This window comes from Lutra lutra, chromosome 1 (genome assembly GCF_902655055.1).
Source record: "Lutra lutra chromosome 1, mLutLut1.2, whole genome shotgun sequence".
Classification (NCBI taxonomy): domain Eukaryota; kingdom Metazoa; phylum Chordata; class Mammalia; order Carnivora; family Mustelidae; genus Lutra; species Lutra lutra.
The window spans coordinates 194,188,638-194,214,896 of NC_062278.1; the positions used below are offsets into that span (position 1 = coordinate 194,188,638).

At 41.2% G+C, this 26,259-nt stretch overlaps 1 long non-coding RNA gene across 2 annotated transcripts in view; it reads left to right on the forward strand.

Moving 5' to 3' along the window:
- The first annotated feature begins 11,779 nt into the window (after positions 1–11,779).
- LOC125078288 (uncharacterized) overlaps positions 11,780–26,259 on the forward strand; it is a 79,842-nt gene continuing 65,362 nt past the window's right edge. For both annotated transcript variants that reach the window (XR_007120849.1, XR_007120848.1), the window contains exon 1: positions 11,780–11,927. This is a non-coding gene — a long non-coding RNA (uncharacterized LOC125078288). The remainder of the gene's footprint in view (positions 11,928–26,259) is intronic.

Genomic DNA, 26,259 nt, shown 5'->3' on the forward strand with positions numbered 1-26,259 from the left:
AAGTACTTGTCTACATCTCTATTCTCTTCCTATAGATTCCTAGAAATAGGATAACCGAGTCAAAAGTCATGAAATCCTTGTATTGAACTTTCAAAAGCTCTTACTTGATTTACATATTGCAGATAGCTTTGGGGAAATTTACCCATTTATTATACCATGGGGATATATATTGCTGCTGCCACCGCTACTACTACTACTACTACTACTACTTTCATTTGGTAATTTGAGAGGCCAGGAAAAATGATCTAATTGTTAACAGTGACTTCCTCACTGATCTTCTTGGAGTATATCCAGCTCCAATTAAGCCTCCATAGTGTTTCTAGACACATTTTTCTCTAAAATTAAAATTTGATTATATCACGTTCGTGCTAAAGCCAGTCATTTGCTCCCCATTGTTTAAAAGCACAAGTCCTACATGTAAGAGAATGTTTTATCAGCACTTTCCTAATATGGCTACATTTCCAATCTCATTTTTTTTTCTTTCCCCCTCATATTCTCCTCTCCAGTAACAAGAAACCGTTTACAGTCTCTAAAATGCCCTGTTTTACAATTCTTTTCCTTTTCATATGTGTTCTCTCTGTCTTGAATGCTTTTCCCTCTTGGTGGGCAGCACTTTCAAAGCCTGTGTAGAGAGAAGGCATATGGGGTGTTCCATTCCTAAAAATGGGAATGCTACTGTAAGCGGCACTATACTGGGTCTCCTTACCACTGTCCCCATGTTGTGTTCCAGTCTTTCATGTGGCAGCTACGCTTCTGCTCTCTGTAAAACTCTGTAAATCAAGATGTGCCTTCTGAAGAAATTATTATTTCTTCCAAGTAGCTTCCATACAATTTTTTGTTGATTCTCCCGGGCTGTAGTGGTGTTTATGCTGCCCTTCATAATGCCAAAAGATATCTCTCAGTTCCAATTTCGCTGATTCTGTCTTCTTAAACACTTCTTGAAGGCACCCTGAACTTCTGTAAAACTTGCAATTTAGTGTCTAGCATGGTACTGTCACTTTGTTATGCATTGTTAAGCACTGTGTCAAAAATGCTTTTGAGGACACAAAATAAATTGCCAGCACTCAAAATAATGGCAGAAAGAGAAGCAAAAGTATGTACAGTTGACCCTTGAACAATGTAAATTTGAACTGCATGGGTCCACTTACACACAGATTTTTTTTTTCTAGATAAACACAGTACATTATTATAAATATATTTTCTGTTCCTTATGATTTTCTTGATAACATTACCTTTTCTCTAGCTTAGTTTATTGTAGGAATACAGTACATGAAACATAGAACATACAAAATATGTGTTAATTGATTATTTTGTTATTGGTAAGGCTTCCAGTCAACAGTAGGCTCTTGGTAATTAAGTTTGGGGGAGTCAAATTTACGCAGATATTTGACTGCACACAGGGTTGCTGACCTTAACCCCTGCCTCGTTCAAGGGTCAGCCATTTTATAGAACACTCTCAACTCAGAGGGGAATGATAGTGTGCAATAATGAGGGACTCACATTCATTGGCCGATTGTCTGGTATACGTTGCTGTGTTAATGCTTACTAGTTCTATGCCTACAAAATCACCCAAGACATGAAAAAATGTTTATTTGTTTACAGCACACTTCATTATATTGTTATTATAAATGTGTTTACATATTTTTAAAGACAGTATTTATAGATATTATAGGGGAAAAGTTTTTTTTTTTTAAAGAATTAGAGTTGAATGCAGTGTTATTCAACATGGTGCAACATAAATCAAGTTGCATTTGTATTTAAAACGGTCCAAGTATTATCCCCTCTAGGAAATCTTTTCTGACACTCCTCATCCCCTGTGCCTCCTTTAATATGATTGATTTGGATTGATTTGTATTGATTTTTGATTTGCTGGAAGGTGGAGATGATTTATGATAAATTACAAATATCATCATCATGACCATACTTTGATTGAATCAAGGAATCGTAGAGCTGGATGGCATCTCAAATGTCAGTTTGTCTAACCTCTCACTCAGTGGAAGTGGCATTGCTGAGAGAGGGTCACATTATGTCTGCTAGGATGGCTTTCATTGTTAGAAAAGTTATTCATCACACTGTATAGAAAATTTCTCTGAGTGACAAGCCCTTGTTGGTCTGGGCTTTAACTCTACAGAATGAATCCAACTCCTTTATCACAAAATAGACCTTCCCCTGGTTGAGCCCAGCAGGCATATCCTGTTCTTCCCTTCTCTGGGCTAAGCATCTCCAAGTCCTCAAATGACCTGAGTGGGCTGCATGCACAGATTTGATGCCAGTAGAGCAAAGGCTGGTGTGGCTCTAGTTCTGAGAGTCTCTAAGTTACAACTGAATGGAAGACTATCGTCCTTCTTTTCACTTTCTTAGTGTGGGTAGTTTAAGAGTTTATCTGTTAGCTGAACTTTATGAATTAGCCATGACTTTTTTGGCTGCAAGTAACAAAACACTAATTCAAACGAACTTATATAAGAATAGGCTCATTGAACTGGCAAATCTAAGGGGTGGCTTTAGGCAAAACTGGATTCTGTGATTGCAATGCCAGCAGGGACTTTTCTTTCCATCTCTCAGCTCTGCTTGCCTCTTTTTGACTTAATTCCTAAGTGGGCAGGGTAGCCAGCAGCCCCACATTGCTACCATTAGAGCTTGTTATTGTAAACAAGGAGGGACCATCTCCTTTGGTTTCTCTCACAGAACACTGGAAGAGAATGGCTTGGCTTGGGTCATGTGCCCATTCCTGAGCCAATCATGTGGCCAAATAGTTTGAAGTGCTTTAATCCAGCTTGTTTTCTGTGAACATGCTCTGCTTCTTCCCACCCTCCGCTCTGCCTGGGGCCCCCCCACCCCCCAAAACCACTTACCCTTTGGTGGAAGAATAAATGTGATCACCTGCATCTGAGTTATTCAGATTGAGAAGGATTACTGTGGGATGGGATTAGGGTTGGTTACTCAAAGGAGGTGATGCTGTGAAGATAAGCATATGTCTATCAAGTTACCTAATAGGCTATTCTTTTTTTTTTTAAGATTTATTTATTTATTTGACAGAGGGAGAGAGATCACAAGTAGACAGAGAGGCAGGCAGAGAGAAGGGAGAAGCAGGCCCCCCGATGAGCAGAGAGCCCGATGTGGGGCTCGATCCTAGGACCCTGGGATCATGACCTGAGCTGAAGGCAGAGGCTTAACCCTCTGAGCCACCCAGGCACCCTCCTAATAGGCTATTCTAAAAAGACCATGGTTCGGACATTCAGAGTCCAAATGCAGGAATGTTATGGCTGGATGAAATCAGTTGCAGTGGTCAGATGCATATGTATTTTTTTATAATATGTAGGTCATTTCCAACTCAAAGTTTTCCCCTAGGTGCCTTACACAGTATCAGGACTCAAAATACATTTTACTGTAATATTGAGAATCTGCCTATAATGTGCTTAAGTTAATATTTTGAAAAAGTCACTTTTCCTCAGGAGCATAGTATATTGGGTTACAGTCATAATGCTCACTTGCTTACATGTCTAAGTTATACTTCATTGTTTGAGGCAAGGTCATACGTCCTGTTCCATTTCTAAATCCATTCCGATTTGAGAGATTCCCTGTTGTGAGATTCTTCTTTATGATATTTAAAAACTACATGGAGAGATGGAGGCTGAGCTAGATTAAAGTTGTACAAATCTGATTAACATCATCTGCTCTGTTTCAAAGGTCAGGTGCACTCAACGAATTTACTTTGAAATTATTTTGTTTATTTTGTGGGCATATACATCATGAGCTTTCTAAAGGTCAAAAGTAGAGTTTGTTCTTGGATTCTAAAGCAATCTGATTTCCATTTACAGTATGCTTTGGTGACCCTAAATGCAGAAGCCAGCCCAGTTAAGTCATACTTCCAGTTTGTATTTGGTTTAATTTTCCCATGAAGAAAATCCCTGCTAGATTAAGGCAGTGCTGAAATATCATTTCCCCTAAATTACTTTTATTTCCAACTAGGTTCATAGGAGAACACTACTTAAATGATACCTGAACTGTGAACGTGGGTTTCATGCCCATTCTATTTTCAAAGATGTGAAAGCATCTTTGTCAGCTAGTTTCTTAGTTGGAAACAAGAACAAAGGTCAGAAAAGTTAGGACTCCTGGGTTTTATTAAAATTTACCTGGTAGGGGTCCTGAAGCTTTATTAATTGATGTGTGTAAAGTCACTGTGTGTTTCATACAGAAGAGGCTCCAACAGTCTTATTTACTATTCAAAAAATCAAGGATCTAGTTATATAAGGAGTATTTATTCATTAATTATTTTAAATGATTTTTTTTCTTTACCATATGTACTTTACCAAGATAAAAAGAAAATCTCTTGGAGTATTTTGTATTCATGTTCATTAACATTCTGGTGGAATAATGAACCTCCAAACGATTCATGTATGAATCAGTGAGGCATGGTTAATTACAGTTTTCAGCCACATAGCCAATAACATTCACCACAGAACACGGCATCTGTTAAATACATCTTTCTGAATTTTTGTTGGGGGGAGAGTGGTAGGAAATAGGGAGGTTGCAAATTACAATTTTAGAATGTCTAAATATTTTAGGGGCTTGTGCATTATAAATCTTTTTCAGGCAAGTATTTATCATAAGCATGACATCCTGTTATCAAAACAGACAAAAACCTCACAGATTCTCCTAAAAACAAAATGAAACAAAACAGAAACAACCACAAGTCCAGAGAATGGACCATGTTCTATAAGGAAAGAGAAGAAACTTTTGGGGACATTAGGGAATATGATTTACTACAAATTTCAAAAATACACTTTTTTTTTTAAAGATTTTTATTTATTTATTTGACAGAGATCACAAACAGGCAGAGAGGCAGGCAGAGAGAGAGGAGGAAGCAGGCTCCCTGTTGAGCAGAGAGCCCGATGCGGGGCTCGATCCCAGGACCCCGAGATCATGACCTGAGCCAAAGGCAGCGGCCTAACCCACTGAGCCACCCAGGCGCCCCTCAAAAATACACTTTATACTGAATTTTAGAAATTTTAGAAATGAATTTTCCTACTCCTTACAAAGTCATCTGGATACTATGACTCTCTCCAGTCCGAACATATTCAAAAAACAAAAATCTGAAAAGCCTATAGAGGACAGTAAAAGTTGAATGTCATGACTAAAACACTCAAATTCAGAGGCAATTTTGTGATGCATATTCAGAATCTTTTCTATTGCTTTTTTTGCTTAAAATATTTCCCCATAATACTTCCCATATTGTTGGATACTCAAATACTACAAGAATAAAAGCCTTAGAATCCACATTTTTAAAAAATTTAAACTGGTGTTATTTCAATGACATGTCCAATATATGGTTAAAAAAAATAGTGTTCAGAAGTTCAGAATTGTATAAAGTAGAATAAAAGATACTCCTGCTGCCCATCCCATCTGGTTTCCCCAACCACTGTAAACAACCATTTTGATGCTCCTGGTTTTCTACCACAGATGAAAATATAGGTTCACAATCTCTTATTTGCAATGTCAAAATCGCAAAAGGTTTGAAAACCCAAATGCTGGCCTGATAGGGGCTATGTATAGTGTTTATTTATCCCATATGTGTTTTTTTGCAGAAATATCAATGTTTGATGACAGGTTGCTGTCCCAGGACTACTCTAGGCATGTTACACTAGATGGTATAGGCATATATTACCTTTCCTAAAAACAGTAAGATTAATTTCCAAAATACACCTGTCCCCACAGTTTTGGATGAGTGATTATGGACCTTGATAATTATATATATATAAAACAATTCTTTCTTTTAATGATTATACAAATAGATCATACTGTATACAGCATCTGGCAAATACATTTATGCAATTGTTTAACATAGGTCCTTAAGATTTACTGTGGCCTACACGCTCTGGCCTCTGGTTACCTTTGACCTCATCTTCCATGGCTTTTCCTCTCATTCACTCTCCTCCAGCCACATGGACTTTCTTGCAACTCTTCCACCACACTAAGCCCGTTACTGTTTTAAGGACTTTGTACATACTGTTCCCTCTCTTTCTGGAACATTCTTCCATTGATTTTCTCACTTCATTGAGGCCCCCTCACTTCACTGAAATCTTCATTCAAATGACACCTCTTCAAAGAGGCCCTCCTGACCACTCTAACCAACAGAAGGCCACCCATCATCTTCTGACCCCTCATTCTACATTTTTCTCATAGCATTTATCATCATCCGATGATAGATTATAAATTTGTATATTAGTGTATGGTCTTTCTTCTCTACTAGAAGTTTCATGAGGGTAGGAATTTTTTGAAAAGGTTTATTTATTTATTTGAGAGAGAGTGAGTGAGTGTGTGGGGGAGGGGCAGAGGGAGAGAATCACAAGTAGACTCCCCACTGAGCGTGGAGCCTGATGTAGGGCTTGATTTCATGACCCATTAGATCATGACCTGAGTGGAAACCAAGGGTCAGATGCTTAACTGGTGGAGCCATCCAGGCACCCCCAGGGAAGGGATTTTTTGTGACTTACTTACTGTTGCATCTTCTAGAACCTAGAACAATGCTGGGGCATGTAGTAGGTGCTTAGTAAATAATTGTTAAATGAATTTTTCTGTTTGCCTCAAAATCAAGGAATTCATTTAATAGTTACAAGGCTCTCAATTGCCCTTTAGCAAACTAAGAAGTGTGCTTGTGAAAGTGTCCTGAGCTGGCTTTTAGGTCTCCTCCAGCCTCTTTCCCCACTGTTCTACTTCCACTGTAGATTGTGGACCAATACGTCTATCCTCTCTGAGCTCTGGTACTTGTCACATGCTGTTGCTTCTGCCTAGAACTCTCTTTTCCCTCCACTGTAGGTAGCAGAATTGACTCATTCTAGCATCAATTTCTAAAGCATCACATAGAATTGTTCACCTGTTTACTTGCCTATGGTTTCTATTACCATATAGTATCAGGGACTATGTCTAATTCCTCAATGAATCCTAGCCCAGTGCACAGTGGCTAGCCCGGAGTAACCCTTAGTACATGAAAAACTGAGCTGAAGTGAAGTTGCATCCCATTCTGCACTAAGTCCTCTACTAAAGAAATATACTTTTTAATTTTTAGGAAATGCTTTTAAAGGGTTTTTACCCCCCCAAGAATGATGAAATGTCTTTAAAGCTGCAGTGAAACCAGGGCAATGTGTTTAGAGGCATAATTTCTTGAAAGAGAGTGATGAAAAACCATAGCTTATCTTTGAGCCACCCTAGTGAGATCACAGCTTGGACACTGAGCTTAGTTTTATGCACCGTATGTTCTAGGTAACTGGAAGATGATTGCAAAAGATGGCAGTAAGAAGGATTAAGTGTGATTATTTATGAGGCATAGTTAAAAGGAGACAGCATGCATATGTTCACTAACTATAGGGAATAGACGATCTCTAAATATCTGATGAACAAATCCACCCAAGGAATATATTTAACACAACAAAGGAATAAGTAAGAGGAGAGAGTATAAAAAGATAGGGAAAAAATTTAGAGAATTTTCAGCATATCACAAGATGGTTCTTATTAACAACCAGATTTCTCCAATAACAGCCCAAAAGCTGAATGATTATGGGTTGAGAAATTTGTGAAGGAGACATGAGCATCTGGGTAGAGCTGAGTTTCCCAACCTTATTATGCTTTACATTACAGAAACAATGCATAATTTTTATCTAATTCAATGTTTTCCTATTAGAGATGATTTTACCAGTTAAATAAATACTCCAAGTTCTGGATTATGACCTGTGACATGCAGCTGAGATGAATTATGTAGGGAGTTGATCTCTTTGACCTCAAATGCCTTTCTAGTTTTGAAATTTATTTCCATGGTAAAGATTTTCCTGGAGGTCCTATGTGCCTGAAGAGGATGCTATTGGGAATATTTGACTTAAGCAGAAGACCAGTGGACAACTTAAATGACCACAGGCTTTCCACACATTAGGATAGTCTCAAGCTTTGGCATAATGGGAGGTTTTTGCAAGGTTGCTTTTGTCTCTTTATTTCATGGCTTACCTGAGTGTAATGAGTAGTGCAATGTTGGGCCCTTCCAGTACTTACTCTATTTGCTTTGTATTTATTGTGTGTCTACAACTGAGTAAGACATAATGTTCTTGCCTTCATGGAGCTTCCATTTTTTTTGGAGGACATGGATGATAAACAGAAAGACAAACAAATGGTGACTAACTTCAAATAAAGCTATTTGCTCTGAAGAAGTGCTATAATGGCACAACCCAGAGGATCTTGCACAAAACTGTCCTCTAGGTCTAAAGACCACCGTCTGTGCACTTACTGATTTCTTAAAGATCTGAAGCCCTTGGGGCGCCTGGGTGGCTCAGTGGGTTAAGCCGCTGCCTTCGGCTCAGGTCATGATCTCAGGGTCCTGGGATCGAGTCCCACATGGGGCTCTCTGCTCAGCAGGAAGCCTGCTTCCCTCTCTCTCTCTCTCTACCTTCCTCTCCGTCTACTTGTGATCTCTCTCTCTCAAATAAATAAATAAAATCTTAAAAAAAAAAAGATCTGAAGCCCTTTATTTGTGGTTCTTCAATATCATGAAATAAATAACATTGTCTTCAGCAATATTTCTTTAAATTCCCTTTTCTTTTTCTTGATGTCCTTCGTCCCCTTTCTTCTAAACCCCAGTCCCACTGGAGCTTCTCCTGAGATCTCCAAAGAGTTCTCAGTGTGAGAGGCTTTGGTTGCTGTAGATTTTGTTTTGTATGCGTGTGTTAGTGAGAATTTAGAGAGAATTATCTGTCTTAACTTTTCACATGATGAAGTATACAACATGGTAGATTGCTTTTTGTTTTGTTTTGGTATGGGTTTAAAGTTTTGAATTATTCTTATTCTGCTAGTCTCCACAATGAGGTCCTGGTGACCCAAAGCCACCTGGAACAGATACTCTTGGTGCCCTAAGTAGTATCCCTATTCCCTCACCCTTTCAGGATATACCAGCTCGACTTCCATTGGAAGCACCTGTATCTCTGGCTTTCTCTGGATACCGAGGCAACTCTGCCCGCTCATGCCTAGAGAGCCAGGGACTTAAGTGCCCCGGAAAATGGCCCCAATTACTGACTGATGGGAGTTAGTATTTAAACAACCAAGTTCTTTTGGTGGGGTAGCTCAGACTATGGCATGTGTTCTACATTGTTTCCTAGAGTTCCTCAGGAGGATTAAGCTCAATCACCTCTTGTAGTAACATGCTTTTTTGTCTGTCTTCCCTTCCCTGTTTCACTTTCCTATTCTACTGGTGTTTCCTGCAATTATTGACTTGCACTTGAATACCTGTCTCAGGATTTACTCCTGGGAGAACTCAAAGATACCACCTCCTGGTGATCATTAATCAAGTTGTATATCAGATAGTCATCCTGTACTGATTGTCTTGGCATTTGGATATCCTGGGTCCAAGGCAAGTGCCATGTGTTGATGCTTCTTATGTATGTATGTATGTATATATGTATGTATGCATGTATATATTGCTGAAGGTCATGACTGACCTTGACCTGACCTTGAGCCCAGTAAACAGCATCACCCTCAGTTGAACTAATACATGTATGTTCACACTAGACTGCTTAATAAGGGTTTAATAAATTATTAGATGCCATTGTTTAGATCCTGAGTATATTCATGACATTTACCTTTTGATTGCTAAGTAGAAGATGTAATGATCATAGGCTGATACTCTCTCAGGAGAAGTCTAGTGGTTGAGCTTTCCATTTTCATATGGTTCAGTGATTCTTTTCACAAGTCTGGCTGCTGACACATGTGCTGAAATCTCTCACGCCACTCAGTCTGAGAAAAGCTGGTACTGCTGAGCTGAGTCTGCTCGTAAGAGCTAAAAAGAACCGTTGTGTTATCAGAAACAACCCCAAATTGACAGATTAGGCTAGGAAGTCTGGGCAGAGGGTTTAATTTCTATGCACAAAATTAGTCTATATACAAATTGATCACGTTTCTATTCCATCTGTGATTGTTTTCAATTTCACCTAGTTATCCAAAATTCTCTAGTATTCTAGGTGGTCATGGTGTCTGTGTGATGACCTGTAAACTGACCATAATCCATAGTGACATTCTCTGAGAGCCAAGGTTCTTAGGACATCAGTATTTCACACCAGGACATTTTGTAGGACACCTCACTACCCTCCATGGGGTTCAAACATCAGAAAGGATGAGAGATAGAAGACTTGGTGTAATGGCCTGCATGTAAGGAAGCAGGCCAAAGAAAAAAATGATGGGAAAAAAAAAAGGGAAATTGGGATGCCTGGGTGGGCATGGAGCCTGCTACAGATTTGCTCTCCCTCTTCTCCCCTGCTTGCTCTCTCTCTGAGAAAGAAAGAAAGAGAGGAAAAATAAAGGGAAATGGTGTCAGGGTAAGTAAGAAAATATCCCAGTGTTCGTCCAGGTGTAATTGCTCGTTGCTTCTCCTTAAATGTAAAAGTTGATGGGCAAATATATTTTCTTCCTTGGCACTAGGATTGGTAGGAAAGAGAAGGGAAGTGTGCAATCCTGAAGGGAGGCTGCTATAAGAAGCATGGTGTGTAGTACCAAGAGTCTGAAGGCCAGGATTCTAGTCCCTGCTCATAAGCAGCATGATCTTGTACAATTATTTACCTGCTCTGCAATTTGCAATTGCGTTTATGGCAAAATCAAGTTTACTTCTCATACTCCTTTAGACTAGAAACATCTTGAAGTTAGGAATTGCATCTGAATCAGGAATTTATCTCTCCAGCATCCTAGACTATATTGAGAATGATTTTGAATTTGAAAGGGAGCGAGGCACAAGAACCCCATGGTCCTCAGAGATGGATTTAATTGATCTGCACCAAAGAAAGGGAGAATAGAAAGTAAAATGCTACCCTAGAGTTCATTTAGTTATTTAAAGCATATTTCCTGAGTGCCTAATATATATAGTTCCAGGTTCTAGAAATATTGCAGCGAGCAGAACAAAAATCTTCATCTGCATGGATCTTTCATTCTGGAGGACAAGACGATTAAAAAAGATAGATAAATGAATTATATACAGTGTTTGGGAAGGAAAAGTGCTAAGTAGAAAAACAGCACGAAGGGAGAAAGGAAGGGACAAAGTAGTTTGCAGTGCGATTTTATTTTTATTTTTTTTTAAGATTTTATTTATTTATTTGACAGAGAAAGATCACAAGTAGACAGAGAGGCAGGCAGAGAGAGAGAGAGGGAAGCAGGCTCCCCGCTGAGCAGAGAGCCCGATGCGGGCCTCCATCCCAGGACCCTGAGATCATGACCTGAGCCGAAGGCAGCGGCTTAATCCACTGAGCCACCCAGGCGCCCTTGCAGTGCGATTTTAGTTAGGATTACAACAAGGCCGAATGTGGTCGTAAAGTGGATCAAGTAAAGGTCTGCAAGCCCGTTGTTATGAGAAAAATATAAAGAAAATAAGACTTAAGGATTCAAGAGCGATCCAAAGGTAGAGGAAAAGAAAGAAAATCCAGCCAGTGTGTATTGGCGCGTTTGTGTGTGTGTGGGGGTGTAAGTTAAACACGTTTAGGAGGAAATAAGGAGGTAAAAAAGCAGCATAGCCTGAAGAATTTTATTTCTTTTAACCACTTGGAAAAAAAAGATTTATTACAAAAATCCCTTTCCCAAGGGATCCTCACCTCAGCTGCTCTCCTGAAACAATCTTTCTCACCCCGGTATCGGAGTTATGCCATTATAGCTTCTGATTGGCCTGGTGTAGGCTCCTACTTTATGCCTATTGGCCCTCGCTTCTGTCCTCAGGCCAGCGGCCATCTTAGATCCCGCCCCCGCCGCGGCGCCACCTGGGAATTGTAGTACCTTCTCCGTCCCGTCGCGGGACTTTTGCCCTCCAGTTCCCGGTTCCCTCAGGCCGCCTCCCCAGTGGGCACACGCCCAGGCGCCTTGCCCCGCGTTCCCTCCCTCTGCCTTTCACTTCCCAGCTGCCAAGATCTTGGAAGGTAGGGGCAGGGGGCAAACCCCAGTAGAAGAGTGTTTCTGGGGTGCGGGTCTTGATTTCCACGCGCGTCTGGTCTATATACCCACAGTCCAGTGGGGCGGGGTCTGGGTCGCATAGCTCCTTGGGGAGGGGGTGGTGGTGTGTCTGCCCGGAGGACCCTCCCACCCCCTGAACTTGCAGGACCCATTCTGACCAACAGCCCTAACTCTAACCCTTCCCTCATCTGCTGCATAAGGGGGTAAACTGAGGCATGGGGCCACTCCAGCGGTTCCAGGGACGCCCCAGCACCCATACCTAGTGGTGTAGTTGGCACTGGCCGCTTTTGCAAGGTTTGCCAGTGTCATAGGCAAGTAGCAGGAATCGCTGCCCCAACAGAACTGTGTCAAACACCCAGCGCTGGGTTCCCGAAAGGGAGGGGGAGGGGGCTGAACACGTGCCCCAAAAAGGAGCCTAGTAGGTAGAGGGAAGACAATATTTTGGGAGGGAATCTTCCATTTGATACTTTAAAAACATTTTTAAAAGCACTGAATGCTTTATGGTGGGGTAACTCAATGAGTCCAAACTTGTTAGAGCTATTTTATGGATTAATACAGTTTTATATAAAAATATGCGGGGATCTTAAAGGTAAATCGTGTAACGCTAGGGGAGGGGGGTTGGAGAGAGGAGTCTGGTTAGTGGAACCGGAGTTGGAGCCTCCTCTCTAGGATCAAATTCTCCATCTGGTGTATGACCTTGGACCAGCCACTCACAGTATTTTATCTTGGAAAAAAGAGCTTAAAGATCTCTGGCCAGGTGGCCCAAGGATGCTTGCTGGAGCTGAAAACTAAATGAGGTCTTGTTTGTGAAAGTCTGCCACTTGCAAACTTACTACTTTATTACTCCGGATCCCTCAAGATATGTGCGGGGACCAGCAGAAAATGATCCCAGGGGTTGTTGTAGAAAGGCTCTGACCTGTGCTGGGCCTGGGATTACTAAAAGCCGCCCCTAGTCGCACCTGTGAAGCCGGGTGTGTCTGAACCCTCCCTCTCCGGCTCCATTTTACCACCGGCATCCTACGTAGCGAAGGCGTCTGGGAGTTGGAGTCCCGCTGCGTGTTTCCCGGAGGGCTGGTACTCTATCTCCCAGCGTGCCATTTGGTGCGGCGAAGTGTCTCCTGGGAGTTGAAGTCTCACTTCGGCCGTTTTGTGGATCAGCTCTTTGACTGGGAACTACAACTTCCATGTGGCCCTGCGTTCTTGGCAGCCAGCCTCTGTGTCCACCTGCTGTGAGCCTGCACTAGAAAGATGTTCAGGAAGACTCTTTTGTTGTTGGGGAGTGGAGAGATATGTCTAGTAAAGATCTCGTTTATTATGCTTGTCGTCGTTGTCATGGATTGTATATGCTGTTACAAGTGTTAGGGGAGAATTGAATATACTTTTCCAAGTGTTAGGGACTATGCATGCTTTCAAACGCAGCAACACTAGACTTTTTACAGAATGTTCATATTACTTTTTTTCATAACACCGTATCTCCCATCTGTAGATGAGGAAAAACCTTGAGAAGTTGATTTGTCCTCGGTCACACATCTAGTAATAAAATAAAATAATAAAATATATGTGTATTATTAATATATATTACAGTTTTAATTTAATCCTCTCAAAAAACTATATGAGAGACATAACCATTTTATATGCTTTTCACATATTAGAAACTAAAAGTTTTAGTTAAGCAACTAAGGTTAAGCAACTTGTCCAAATTAACTCAGCTAGGGAATAGACGTACTCAGTAATCCTATCTGTTTTAACAGTCTCTGCTTAAGAAAAGACCCCACCTAGGGCACCTGTGAGGCTCAGTTGGTTGAGCATCTGCCTTCAGCTCAGGTCATGATTCCAGGGTCCTGGGATGCAGCCCCACATCAGGCTCCTTGCTCAGTGGGGAGCCTGCTTCTCCCTCTCCCACATCCCCTGCTTGTGCTCACTCTCTCTGTCAAAAAGGAAAAACAACCCCCCCCCCCCCCGCCAAACCCCAAAGACCCCACCTAACAGAGTGGGAGGGAGTCCAGTGTTTCTGAGTACAGAATTTGGAATCTTTCCATCATACCATGTTTCCTCCGTAGTCAGACTAAATGTTAGAGCTGCAAAAACCTTTGAGATCATTTAAATTTAAGGCAAAGATCTTGTAACAGTTCCTGGCATATAGTAAAGGTTCCATAAATGTTAGCTATATATAGCTTTTTAATACCTTTATTTTAGAGGTTAGGAAACTGGCCCAGGTGGTAAGGCCATTTGCCCAAGGTCACACAGTTGGTTTGTGTCAGAGATGAGACTAGACCCAAGTGTCTTATTTCCAAGTCCAGGGTTATTTTCATTCTACCAGCAGCAGCTAGGAGCAACAGATATGAAGCTGTTTAGATAATGGTTTCTCTTATAATTTGTTCTTTGTAGGCCACAAAGAACCAATTGTTGTAAATTGTTGTAAAGCCTCTTTTCATATTATTTGTAAGGTTGTAATGTTTCAACAATTCAACAAAAGTTTTTTGAGCATCTTTATATGCTCGTATCTCTTCAGGTGTAGGGGCCACATGGATTAAAGTAGTTAATGGGTTAGGGCTAGAAGGACCTGAGGAGAGGGATCCATGGTCTTCATCTCATGCCCTTTCTGCAAGGAGACAGGTTTCTGGAGGCCTTGTGGTAATGTATTTGACCTTTCAGGTTCATGATTTCTTTTACTTGATGTTCTCTTCCTATCCTTATCTCTGTAAATGTTTGATGGAATGCTTTAGGAAATGTTTCTATACTCCTCTCTTTATTTGTATATATGTGTGGCTTTAATTGCTCCCTTTATATTTTGGGATTATCTTGTTTTGGCTCCCAGTGCTTTTTTCTCTTTTGGTCTTTCAGACCCTTAAGAACAAAATCTGACACTGTGTTTGAATTCATATAAGTTACAGTCTGACCCTCTAATATGGGATATCAGAAAGGAACACACGAGTTGTTTGAATTATGTAAAACTTATATTTTAGAAGATACATTGTCCCTTTCAATTATGTATTTACAGGTAATAAAGGAGGTAACTCATCTCCTGTGTGTGAAAGCTTCTTTCTATGTAGTTAGATAATAAAGTAACATTTTGTAAATTATTGGCTAAACATTCCTCAAACAGTCACTATGGGAGATGTTCTCCCTATCCCCTCCTGTAGCCCCCTGCCCTGTCTCTCAGCTAATAGTCTGATCATTCAGGTTTCAGCACATGCCTGACCACTGGTAGATACTGAAAAAATATTTATGTAGTTGCATTCATAAGCATCCCTAAGCTCTGTTCCCACATCTTTTTCTGGAATCTCTTTTAAGATAGAAATGCTTTGAAATATAAGATGTAGCAGGTTGCTTTCCTTTCAATGTCTATATTGCAAAGAAAAATCTCAGCTTTTGAGGTCATCTTTCAAGGGGCTGTTTCTTTGGGAATGTTCATGTCTGTGATTTCTCAGATGAGAAAGTGATCCAAATAGCAAAACATGGCAAAGAAACCATAGAGAGTGGTAGTCTGGAGACCTATGATTTAAATCTCAGCCCTGCCCTAAGAGGTAGGTTACTTAGCCATTGGCTTTTTCTATAAAAGAGGAATAATAAGCGTTTCTCCCTCATAAAGTGAGGATACAGATTAAATAAGATAGTTATTTATTTATTTATTTATTATTTTCTGTCTTATTTCATTTTTTTAATTGATGTATAATGTATTATTTGCTTCAGGGGTACAGGTCTGTTATTCATCAGTCTTAAAATTCACAGCACTCACCATAGCACATACCCTCCCCAATGTCCATCTCCCAGCCACCCCATCCCTCCAACCCCCCTCCCCTCCAACAACCCTCAGGTTGTTTCCTGAGATTGAGTCTTTTATGATTTGTCTCCCTCTCTGGTTTCATCTTGTTTCATTTTCCCTTCCCTTCCCCTATGATCTTCTGTCTTGTTTCTCGAATTCCTTGTATCAATGATATCATATGATAAATGTCTTTCTTTGACTGACTTATTTTGCTTAGCATAATACCTTCTAGTTCCATCCACATCATTGCAAATGGCAAGATTTGGGGGGTTTTGATGGTTGCATAGTATTCCATTGTATATATGTACCACATCTTCTTTATCCATTCATCTGTTGATGGACATCTAGGTTCTTTCCATAGTTTGGCTATTGTAGACATTGCTGCTATAAACATTCAGGTGCACATGCCCCTGGATCACTACATTTTTTTTTAATTCAAAGATTTTATTTATTTATTTGACAGAGAGAGATCACAAGTAGGCAGAGGGGCCTGCAGAGAAAGAGGGGGAAGCAGGCTCCCCACTGAGAGCAGAGCGCCCAATGCGGGCCTCTATCCCAGGACCCTGAAATCATGACCTGAGCCGAAGGCAGCCGAAGGTAACCCACGGGGCCACCCAGGTGCCCCTGGATCACTACATTTGCATCTTAGGGTAAATAACCAGTAATGCAATTGCTGGGTCATAGGGTAGCTCTATTTTCAACTTTTTGAGGAACCTCCATATTGTTTTCCAGAGTGGCTGCACCAGCTTGCATCCCCAACAATGTAGGAGAGTTACCCTTTCTCCACATCCTCGCCAACACCTGTCATTTTCTGACTGGTTAATTTTAGTGTTTTTAAAACTTTGAGTGTGTTGTCAGGCACTCAGTAGCTTATATTCAATAGACGAATAGTAGCTCTTATTTTTATTATTAATGTAAACAATATATGAAGATATATCACATTTATCCACCATTTAACTTGAGGAAGTTATCTGCTTTATAAAAGGATTTGCCATTTGTTTTCTTAGAATAGCAATGTTGGCCATCCCATTTAAAGTGTGAAGTTATCCACAGCTTTGATAATCGATCTTGTCAGCACAGTGTTACTCTGTGTGTGTAGAGAAATGGTGAAGCTTTTGACTTTTTGTTGCCCACTGAGAGGTCCCTGATCTATGGTTCCATCTCTATATTGAATCTCATATTGAAAAGTGGCCTGCCTCTGTTGGTGGGGCCTTCTGTCTACTTCTGGAAAGTACTGGGCCTATTCCAGGTGTCTCAGGGTTAAAGTGAAATAGTCATCACCCTGTTGGTGAATAACCCCAGGGCAATGGACATGTGAACGTGGCAGGGTGTCTCTCTAAGTCTGACAACTGCAACAGCCATGAGGTTACTGATAAGGAGGTGAGTGAGAGAAGAGAGGTGGTGTAAAGGACAGGGAAGGAAAGATGGAAAAGAGCAAAAAGCAGATGGGCAAAGGGATCAGCGGAAGCTCTCAGTAGCCAAAGCACGTCCTTACTCAGTGCATTTATCCTGCTCCAGCTCTGTGCCAGGCACTGCACTGCTCTGCATGGGGGATACAGCAGTGAATGTGGCTGACATGGGTTGGTCACAGTGGTTGGTGGTGGTTAGTTTTAGGCAGGGAAGAGCTTAGAGGAAAGAAGAAAAGCAGGAAGGCAGAAAGGAGGAAAGGGAGGGAAGAATGTAGGAAAGGAAGAGGAGGATATTGGGATTTGATGAGTGGAAGCTGATCTTTGTGTCTGGGGTATAAAAATCATGGGAGGGGAGACATGGGGGAGGAATCGGGCTGCATAGGCAAGCACCAGCGATATTATGCAAAGTCTGGTTACCTGTACTGTAAAGGCATTCTAGACTTCATTCCAAGGGCATTTGGGAAACCACTTAACAGCCTTAACTGTGTGTGGGGGGGGGGGGGCTCCTGGGTGGCTCAGTAGGTTAAGTATCTGCCTTCCGCTTAGGTCATGATCCCAGGGTCCTTGGACTGAGCCTCATGTCAGGCTTCCTGCTCAGCGGAGAGCGTGCTTCTCCCTCTCCTCTGCCTGAGGCTCTGCCTACTTGTGCTGTCTTTCTATCTCTCTATCAAATACATAAAATCTTAAAACACACACACACACACACATAACAAAACAGTCTTCACGGGGGAAACGAAATGATAGGATTTAGTTTTTAAAAGCATGGATGCAGTCAAGATGATGAGTTTGTGAGAGAGAATTGTCCAAGTAGGCCTGTTTTTTAAGTGCATATAAATGTCCTGCAGATCTTAAGCTGCGGGTTCTGATTCAGTGCATCTAGAATGGACCAGAGGTTCGGGATTTCTAACAGGCTGATGCTGCTGGCCTGTGGACTGTACTTTGAGGGGCATGTGATGAGGAGACTCTTGGGTCATCTAGATGAGAGATGGTAGTGGTTCAGAGAATGGACCCCAGGGAGTCACAGGCCTGAATTCTAGTCTTGCTTCTTCTACCAGCCACTTACAGTGTGACTCTGGGGAGAGTGTCCTAGTCTCGCGGAGCTTCAGTTTCCTTATTATCTGTGAAATGGAGATAATAATTCCTATTGTAGAATGGCCTTTTGAGTTTTCATTGAGGTAACACAATAGCTAGCACTCAAGAAATGGTAGCTTTGAATTTATTCTTATTGTTGTTAATAAATCTGGCAACTTCATGCACCCTGCTCCATGTTACCTTTTTTTTTTTTTTTTTTTTTTTGGGAGGGAGAGGGGGAAGAGAGGAAGAAGGAGAGGGAGAGAGAGAATCTTAAGCAGGCTTCATGCCTAGGGTGGAGCCTGGCACAGGGTCCGATCTCACAACCCTGAGATCATGACCTGAGCCAAAATCAAGAGTCAGTTGCTTAACTGACTGAGCCACTCAGGCACCTCTGGAATAGATCACTTTTAATTGTACTGTTTTTGTTTTTATCTCAAGTGTGAAATGCTGAACTTGTTCAGTTCTTGGTAAAAACTTGAGTATTATGGGCAACTGGATATATCTCTCCCGTGTAATTGAGACAGTTTAAATTTGATGGGAAAAAACCCTGGGATCCTTAAAGTACCATCTTCTATCTGATTATGATGGGAATTTGAGGCACTTTGCCTCCTCATGTAGATTTATTTAAGCCCAATTATAGTGCCTCCTTCTTTACATAATTTTAACCTGTTTGGATTGCTTTTCAACCAGTGGTTCTCAGTCCTTGCTACAAGTTCAAATTACCAGGGGCTGGTCCCATCCAGAGAAATTGATTCAGAGTGCGGAGGGGAGGTAGGTATTGGTATTTTCCTTTTTAAATTTCCCATGTGATTCTGAAGTGCATTTAGGAATGAGAACCACTGATTCTGACAACAGAACATCATGAAATGAATCAGGTACAATCTAACAGGTGAAAGGTCTTTGCAGGGAGAGAAATATCTAGAAAGTAGCATTTTGAAGTCTTTGGTTGTGAAAGAGATGATAAGCCTTGTCACAAAGCTCTCCGGGAATTTGATGAACTAACTATAGGTTGTATCCTGGGTTTTCTTTGAAGTGAAATAGTGCACCCCTCTGTCCCCCTGTGGCCTGGTATCTCTAGGAGTGCTCACTTCAGTCAGGATTCTCAATTTTGTTTCAGGCTGTGTTTCTCTGCTTGATAATTTAGTTTGTTTTATTCTTCATAGCTGAAAAAAAATACTATTAACCCATTAAAACTATGTTCAAAAGAAAGAAACTGAGTTACATGCTTTCATGAGCTGTGGCTTCATTACTGTAAAGGTATAAACTGTTTTTCAGATAAACTACAACCCATTTTAACCAGTAACATTTTTAAAATTTTTATTAAAAGAATTTTTTTTTTTTTTAGATTCAGTAAGTTCCATGCTCAGTATGGGACTTAACCAGTAACATTCCTGTGTTCTAATTCAGTAGCCTGAAATGAATGCTTCTAGAGAGGCTGCCTATTATAAATATTGGTTTCCTTTTAAATTTTTTATAGTTACCCTCACCCTCCATTTCATGGCAGAATAATTAGGCTAATTTGGGTAAGTGTCTTTTATTTGCAGGATTATCCATAACATATGGGAACCCTTTCCTTTTAAAAGTTTCTTTTTCCTTATAGAAAATGTATGTCCTTAGGTTTGTTTGTATCTGAATATTCATGTTTAAAACCTTCTATCCAGCATCCAGGAGCAGTCTTGGCCTGAATTTCTCTTACCCTGCACCATAATTTTGTTTTTCAGCCTTTCCTCAGCTTTTTTTACCCACTAGGAAGTCATTTCACAATGTAGTAGTTTTATTTTTCTACTGTGTTGACTTATTAGAGTTTAATAGAGTTTCTCTCTATTAAGAGAGTGGGAAAAACTGTTTTTGTTGGAGGGTTTAAAATAAAGTTAAAAAATTACATACTTTATGGATATTTTGTACATAGGCCAAGGTTTTCTTTTAATGATGTATAAGTAGGAATAGAAGAGAAAAATGAGAAACTGGCTAAGAGATTTGCAAAAGGCCCACATTGAGATATTCTGGAACTTAAAGACTCTTTCTGAGTCTATTTATGTGTTTATTAGTGTTCCTTATTATGGATTTACCTCTTTTTATTAACAATCAGATTTCCATTAAAATTCAGTGTATTTTGCAGCTTCTCAGACCCACAGCTATTGGAGCTAAAACCCATCATAGATAATGTGGAAGTATCAGTACTCCCTCGTGAGGTTTAATGCACGCATATTTTAGTTGGGCACAGTTTAGAGGAGAGTATTGTCTGTAGTCATTTAATCACTGAAGTGTGTGGTATATGGTAAGAACAAAATTTCATTTTCTGCAAGACTTAAAGTCTTCTTCCTGTGCCTTCATTTTTGGGGAAAAAAAAAAAAAACCAAAAAAACCCAGAACTCAATGCTGTCTTAAGTCTACACATTAAAGCAGGACGGTACCTGCGTGGTTATGCCAGAAGACATTTAAACGATGCTGGAAGCATGTCTGTGCTTGGAGCCCAGCGGACAGGCAGTGGAGGGGGGCTGGAACCTGCTGGAGTAAGGTTGTTTCTCTCAACCCTGGAGCCTGTGCAATTCCTGTTCAGGTTCTCCCAGGAATGAAGCTGGTGATGGAGAGGTAGTGATCCTAAGGTGGGCAGGAAAAAGCAACCAAGAGGTAGAAAGACCTGCAGAGCCTGTGAAGAGGTATGACAACAAAAAACGTGGTTGAGTGGGGGGGAGGGGGAGGTGGGACATTTTTTGTTTTGACAAATACGTCTGTGAATGGTGTCCTCCAGAGTTGTGCTGTGCACGGCTTGCCTGGTTGTTAACACAGATAGCCACCCTGATCAATGGGAGGTGTTGGAACCTTCAAAGAGAAGGGATCCTGTACCAAAACAACAGGTGGGCCCTGCACTTGAGAATTGTAGTAGCTGGAATCTGCTGACTGAGCAGCTCTTAGCCAGTGTCCAATGAAATCTGTAGCTGGGGTGCTCTCTTGGCCCCTCGGAGCAGGGCAAAAAGCTTCTCCTAAGCTACAGTTTCCTCTAGGCTCTAGAACTTACAAGGGGCAACCAGCCAATACTTCCTTGGCCTAGAAGAATTAGCTGTGTTTGACTTTTAGCACAGATGAAACGGCTGGGTCCAAATCCTGTGGGTTGGGCACTGGTTGGAATTGTACCCAAACTTCCTGGTGAGGCCAGAAGCTTCTGCCATTTCTTACAAGCTCCCAGGTGATGCAGATGCTGCTGGTCCATGGGCCATGCTTGGAAATCAAGATTCTAGTTCTTTATGGCTCCTACTATGTTTCCATTCTGTTTTAATGTCATGAATAGGATTGTTTAGAGTTCACAAATACATATGTTACTCTGTTACAGGCTGAGGGTGATCTTGGGCAAGATGTTTTGCTTTGAAGAATTTTATTTTCTTCTCCAGAATGGACATAGTCATACATACCTCATAGGTGGGTATGAATACAGTGGGATAATCTATATAAAATATTAGCATAGCACCTCTCATATAGTAATTTCTTAGTAAGTGTTTGCTTTTATTTTTATTATTGCTATTATATTTTACACTTTTATTATTTTTGAGCTCAGAGATCCAGATCTATAAACTGAGGCATGTGGATTTACCAGTTACCAGATGTGGGGCCATGGGTAGGTTTCTTGATTAAGTCTGTTTCTTCACCTTTAAATTGGGGGTTACAGTGATCGCTAACTATGGATGCTGTGAGGGCTGAATAAGGCTGTATGTATAAAGCTGTTGGCATGTATTACTTACTCTCATGATTATAACACTAATCACTGGATTTGAGGGTCTGCACAGCAGCTTCTGTTACTTGGCATTGGCCAGGTTTCTCTGAGACTCTCTTGGTCTGGTAGGAACTGCCCACACCAGTGGCAGGTTAAGTGGACAGTGGGCCCAGGATTTGGAAGTAGGTCATACCTGGAAGTTAAGGTCAGCAGGCAGGTGGAATGTGGAATGACGCCTGGTAACAGGTCCCCTAGCAAATCCTAGTTGATGCTGTTGCTTACTCTGACCATGGAGCTTACTGGGCTCCTGCCTGGACAATCTCTGACCTGCCTAATATCCCAGTGTGTGAACCTAATCTCCAACTATATTCTTGCCAGTTCTTACTGCGTGTGAGTCATTCCCTTGCTCATAACTAATGTATTCATTTGGAAAGCATTTACTGAGGCCTTTTCTATGTCAGGCACTGTGCTAGCTGTGGTTCTATGCTGGTGAACAAGGCAGGCACAGTCACTGCTCTCAGGAGTCCAGTGGAGGAGATGGACAATGCTCAGGCCAACAAATGCAATTCTAAGATGCCGAGTACTGGGAAGGAAGAGTTGAAGGTACTGTGATACTAAAAGGGGGTGGGGTAGCCAGAGAGGAGGAGCTGATATTTGAGCAGAGACCTAAGTAAAGGATGAGTGGGAGGCAGCCATATGAAGAACTAGTGAAGTGGTATTCTAGGCAGAAGGAATAGCCTGTACCCAGGTCTTATTTAGGGAAAGAGTCTGACATGCTCAAAGGGATAAAAGAAGGCCTCTGTGGTAGACCATAGAGACTGAAGAGGGGCTGGCACTGTGTGAGGTTGGCCTGTCAGTGTAGGGCCTGGAGATCAAAGTATGGAGCCTGGATTATATTGTCTGGGTGATGGCTCTGTCCCTGAATCCCAGTACTGTGGTCAGAGGCTTGCTTTTTGCTGTCCAGACCTTCCTTCTGTTGACCCATTGCTCTGAGCACCTGCCTCCTGACTTCTTTTTCCTTCCCTCTTGTCAAAACATTAGTTATGGTCCCGGCTGGTGCTTCCCTAATGCCTGCCATCTCCATAGGCTTCTCTTTTTACAAACTATTTACTCTCTTTCTGGATACTAGGTTCCATGTGTAGAACTCGGTCCCTTTTCATTTCAGAGCGTTTGCTACACCCACTTCTGGCTCTGATGGGCTAGCAGGCTCATCTCCCTCCTGAACTGACCCCTCTGCCATGTGGCAATGAAAATCAAGAACAGAGCCCTTGCTTTATGGGTGCAGAGGAATAGAAAAAAAGAGAAAAAGAAAGGAAGAAGAGCAGTTTGGGGTCTATTGATGGGTAGAAGAAGAGATAAGATACAATTTTTTAGGTTGGAAGGCCGGTTGAAGGAAGTTTGTTGAGATTCACCCAGTCTTGTCCCTTGTATTTACAAATTTGGAGACGTGGTTTTAGAGAGAGGAAGTGACTTGCTCTTGGTCACAGATGGAGTCAGAAGCAGAATGATGACCTTTTTTCTTAGTCCTCTTTAGGTTAGTTCCTGTGTCTTTAGCTTCCTTAACTTCTACTTTTTTACAGCTTTTGCTTAACCTCTAATTTTTGATCAGTGCTCTCTTCCTCTGACTGTAAGCTCAGTGAAGGCAGGAGTGGTGGCTATTTTGCTGATGCCCCAGCACCTGGTCCCTAACTAAAAAATTGATGTTGAACTTCGCACTGTTGTCCTACTTCTGGGCTCTGCTCCATTATTTCTTCAGTTAGCCAAGTCTTGGTTGCATGGGGGCCATGGGTAGGTGAAATCTGCTGAAGTCCTAGACTTTAGCTCCTCTTACCATTTCTTGAATTTTTGTACAGCCGCCTATTTCCTCCCCTTCATGGAGAGAATGCCTTGTTTACTGTGTTACTGTTGTCTATCTTCCCTCTTTAGAAGTTTGCTCCCTGAGGGCCTGGACCTCAGGGAGCATGGTACTGGTTCCTTGCCCTGTCTCTGTGCATAAAGCAGCGCATGGCCTGTGGAGGACAGAATGTTATGTCTCATCATTACCGTCAAGATCTGAAAGTCTAGGTTGCCTTGAAGGCTGCTGCTCCATGCAGATGGCCATTTATGCTGTACAGATAATGCTAGGAGTCAAGAAGGGGCTCCTAGGAAGGGAACTGAGAGAAGAGCCTACTTTGGCTCTGAGGACGGACTCTTGTCTGCTTCTCATTAGCTGTATAATCTTAAGCAAAGTTCTCAACCTCTCTGCATCTCTTTTTTCTGTAAAATGCAGACGATAATACTATTTAGCTCTGGGTTGTGCGGATCCAGTGAGACGGTGGATGTGAAGCACAGTGCCTGACGTGTGGTCAGCACTCAATAAATATCACCTTGATTAAACCAGGAAGGTGGCTCCATCTACTCTTGCTGGCTGGTCATTACACGTGGGGTCCAGTTTTCACTTTGAAAATCAGAGCAACGTCTTTCCTATCATGCTGTGTTATTTGGTGGACTGTCATATTCTCTTTGGTCATCAAATAAATGTAGAGGCCATCAGTTCTGGCTGTATAAAGTTTGGTGGAAATGTTGATGAACATCAACCCAGGATTCAGCACACAAAAAAATAAATGCTGGTTGATGTTCAAGACAGAGGAATATAAATCAGAAAACAAACACATCCACCGTACTGTAATATTTAAATGCCTTCTCATAAACACTTAAGATTCTCATTAGTCCAACATCAGAAAAATGATAAATATTAATATTTGTCATCAAAGGAAAGCTTAGAAATCAAAGCAGAGTAAACAACTGTTGTATTTGAAGCATTACATAATACTGAATGAATTTTAATTGGACACCTCCAAAACTCTATTTTAAAAAAAATTTCTCCATGGGACAGTTTAATTATTTTTATCCATCATAAAAACTAGTAAAGGTATGCATTTAGTCGGAAAAGATTCAGGGGACTTGCTTATTCCAATCACGTTCTCAAAGACTTGGGCTGTTTTGTGTCTTGTGTCTGCAACAGAGACCCATGTGTCCCAGAGCCCCTCTCCTTCTCCAGATCTCCAGTTTGACTTCAGGAGACATATTGGAAGTGGCACTTGGTAGATCATGAAAGGCACTGGGAACTTCCTGTTTTGGCTGTGGATTCCTTCCCCAGGCTTCTTTCCCCTTCCCAGTTCTGAATGTGCCAGAAGCCTGCGCAGTAGTCCCTGGAGTCAACACGGAACAGTGGGAGAGACAACAGGCTGGTGCCATCACTGTGAGGTGGTCAGGCTTTCCCTCTGCTGCTTTCACAGTGTCTGGTGTGGCTGACTTGGGGTGACAGGACCTTATTGTGTCACTACAAGGATGTGGTGCAGGGAGTCAGGAGCCCTGGGTTTTCGTTGTGGCTCTCACTGCCTTATGCAAGTCTTGACCTCCCTTTCCACACCTGTATTAAGAGGGGATTGGATCTGATAATTCTCAAGTCCTGTGCCTCTCCAACATCTTATAACCCCAGTGGAGAGCTTTAGGAATAGGCTAAGCCCTTCTTTGTTCCCTCTGCAGAGGGGCGGTTCCTTGGAGTGGCTGGTGTTGGGGCCAGACAAACTCATATCTCACCTTAGCTAATTTACTTTAGTTCTTAGTTTCTTATCCATTATTAGGAATAGTATGAGGTTGTCAGAAGCACAAGAGATGATGTTTGGAGATCCATTGCTGTGTTGTTATTATTGTCATATTATGTTATTATTATATTATTATTATTATTATTATTAATTACGTTTATATCTGGACTCAGAACTTCTCCGTCTCTTTGTGCCTCAGTTTTCTCATCTAAAAAAATGGGAATAATAAGACTGTACCTCACTAGTTAATCATGAGAATGAGATAATACAGAAAATATGTAGGACACTTCCTGGTATACAGTAAGTACCATACATATGTTAGTGATGATTTTAGCTCTCATTTTTATTATTAGTTGCAATACATAGAGTGAAGTAGTGCTTTTTTGTAAAGAATAAGATAGGACAAGGCAAATGAGAGTAGTTAACTTCTCTGATGCACATTCTGAAGCAGATTTTTGGTGGTCTAAAAGATCCACCATTTTCTCTAAGCATCTCCTTTAACCTAGGGAACATTAAATAAATGATGTCAAATCTGTATTTCAAAGTCAAGTATCTATATCCAACAAGGGTCTTTAAAATAGGATACTGTAGCCTCTTCAAAATCACGTTCCATAAATACAAAGGCAATGAAACCAGTAACTGGAGAGGATATCTGCACCTCCATGTGTTCATAGCAGCATTATTTACAGTAGCCAAAATATAGAAACAATATAAGTGTCCATTAATGGGTGAATGGATAAAAAAGTTGTGGTG